Source organism: Cucumis sativus, chromosome 6 (assembly GCF_000004075.3).
Source record: "Cucumis sativus cultivar 9930 chromosome 6, Cucumber_9930_V3, whole genome shotgun sequence".
In the NCBI taxonomy this organism is placed as follows: Eukaryota; Viridiplantae; Streptophyta; class Magnoliopsida; order Cucurbitales; family Cucurbitaceae; genus Cucumis; species Cucumis sativus.
In genome coordinates, this window is record NC_026660.2 from 19722616 (window position 1) to 19725718 (window position 3103).

A 3103-nucleotide genomic window follows, 5' to 3' on the forward strand; every position below is an offset into this window, starting at 1 on the left:
TTGTCAAAGATAAAATAATTGTCCGATGTTGTGCTTTGGAAAGTTAATGTCATAAAAAGATAATAAGTAGAAAATTTTAGGTTCTATTTAGTTGAGAATTCGACAGTCCTATAGTTTGAAGAATGTGGAAGTTTAATTCATCAGTTTGATAGAATCTTATGTATAGTCATGATTTTTTAAAAACCTTCATAAATAGTCTACGAAATAGACTATTCTATTTTATGGTTTCGTTAAATTAAAAAGACTAAATTCTAATTATTCATAGGAACTAAATTTAATTTTTTCTTAAAGTCACATGCATCAAAATTTGTAATTTAACTTGAAATTTTTATATAATTATTGCTTTTAATATTATATAATTTTTAAAACAACACATACTCCTCATATTAGATTGAAAAAATGAATTGGGTTTCCTTGCATTTTTAAATGTTTTATATGTATTTAAAATAATACTATATTATAAAATGTAAAATTTAAATTCTCGATATAATGAAAACATATAAATGTTGTTTTTAGAATTTGAACGGTTTTAAACACAAAATTTTAAACAATTTTTTTTAAAAATCTGAGTTATATAACAAATGTATAATGCTAAATTTGGTAAAATTGAAAACATAAAACATAATCTAAATTCTATGGATACACTAAACTATTTAGGATTCTCACCCTTAAGAGAAAATGTATCCACAAAGTACAACTTGGCACGTGTATCTAAATCTTGACCTTCTCAGAGATAGAAGTTTCTATTTGGTATGAAGTTGCACCATCATTCTACCCTAATTAGTTGACATATATTTGAAGTTAAATAAATGAGCATGAAGTTCTAAAGATCCTTCAAGCTTGGGTAAAAAACTAAATTTTAGGATCAAATTTACTGTTTAACCCAACCTCCTAATAGTAAATGAAGCTACAATTTTATATTTTGTCGATATGATGATGGTTAAAGTAGCATTTTGATATGTACTTTTGAGTCTCGTTTCTATTTCTATTTGTCTATGCGCTTTCAAATGTTTAGTTATAGTTATCGTACTTTAAAAAATTTTGAGATAAGAAATTTTGAGATTGATCTTTCGATTTGCTTTTTTGCTTTTTTTTTTTTAACATTCAGTCTGATTGACATTCCCTTTATAGATTAGAAATTTATATTCAAAGTATCTTACCCAAAAAAAAGTTATTCTACCCCCAATTTCACTAAAAATTTAATTTTAAAAAACTAAATTTAAGATTCAATAAAACTACCCAAACCAAAACAAAACAAGAGAAACCAAAATAATATTTGATCACAAACATAATAGTGAATAAATACGTAAATATTTTCAATATATGTCTATCACTAAATACAATCCAACTAGTGATAAGTTTATAATTGATGAACGTCAATAGCACGTGTCAATCACTTAGATTAACCTTAGTTATCAATAGGTTCTAACAGTATTAGATCTTAAGTAGCAATAGGTATATCATGGACAATTAAGACTTGAAGATGTGTTAAATATGCAAATACTTTACAAGATTTGTAATTATCTTGTATTAAATTATCATGTAATAACTTTTTACTAATATATGTATACATGCATACCAATTATTTCAAATGAAATACATATCAGTTAAATTAGAAATTTGATCCCTTTATTTGAGAAAAATTAAAAGTATCCTATGTGTTTCAAAAATTAAAAAGTATCCTATGTGTTTCAAAGTTAAAATTTAAAGCTTGGAACTATAGTTTAGATACATCACAGTAGTTTAGATACATCACAGATAGCTCCTAAGACGAGTGTGATAGCTCCTATCATAAAGGACATAAGGACTATGAGACGAGTGTGATAGCTCCTATCATAAAGGACATAAGGACTATGAGACGAGTGTGATAGCTCCTATCATAAAGGACATACGGACTATGAGACGAGAATTTTATTACATCATCAAGACCGTATGACCAAATTTACAATTTAACCCAACATCCTTTACTAGAACCATAATTGTCCTTACAGAATTTATCAAAACAATTTTAAATAAATAATATTATATATTTAAATTAAAAATATTTTTAAATATAGTAAAATAAATTAAAAGATCGATAAGGAACTAATATTATCTATTACTATTCATCAATATCAATATCTTTTATTACTAAACCATTATATTTTGCTATAACTAAAAAGTATTTATAACACTTCTGTCAAATTTTCTTTAAATTATATAGAACTTACAAAAATGATCTATCCAAATTTTAAAATGAAATATAAACACTACAAAAAACACCTAAATGAACAATTATGCTTAATTTTGTGAATGTCATATCTTGCACGTACTCCTCATTTTGAAACAAAAATTTATCCAATGCAAATATACTTTATATTAAAGCTATTATTTTGATTACAGTCTACAACATGTTAAATCAAGCATCAAAACACCAAGTAACAATTAAGGGCATTCTAAACATCACATATCTTGATGTATCTTGAATCTCATCATCACAAGCATAAAAGAAAATAAAATATGTCAGAAAATAACAAGAATTTGTTAAAACAGCACAAAAATAGGTACTACACATAAACCATCCCAAGTGTTTTTCTAATCATAATAACATAACGATAAAATTTGTTTTGATTTTTATAATTTTTTTAAAAAGAATAATTAGAAATCTAGAATCAAAAAGTAAAATTAAATGAGAAAACATGACTAAGCAACTAATTTCTTAAGAATGTTACCTAGACATAGAGGAAAATTATCGTAAAGACTCGAAAAAAGAATAACAAAATTTCAAATTCTATCAATCTATTACTGAATAGCACTGAGATTGCGTAGAATTGATAAAATTTGACGTTTTAGTATATTTTGATTTACTATGATGCCCAAAATTCAATGCATTCCACCTTATTTGATGCTAATGTACGTACCTCTGTTAATAAGAAGAATAATCCCAAGTTTTTTTAGATGAATCTTTGAAGTGTAGTTCATATATCAATCATGATCGGTAACCAATCCAGTAAACACTCAAAATTCTTCAAGCACTATCTATAGAATCACTTTTGCAGTTTTCATGACAAAGCAATCAAAAGAGTTGAATGAAGTAACTAAAGAACATTATCAGAAAAGAAAA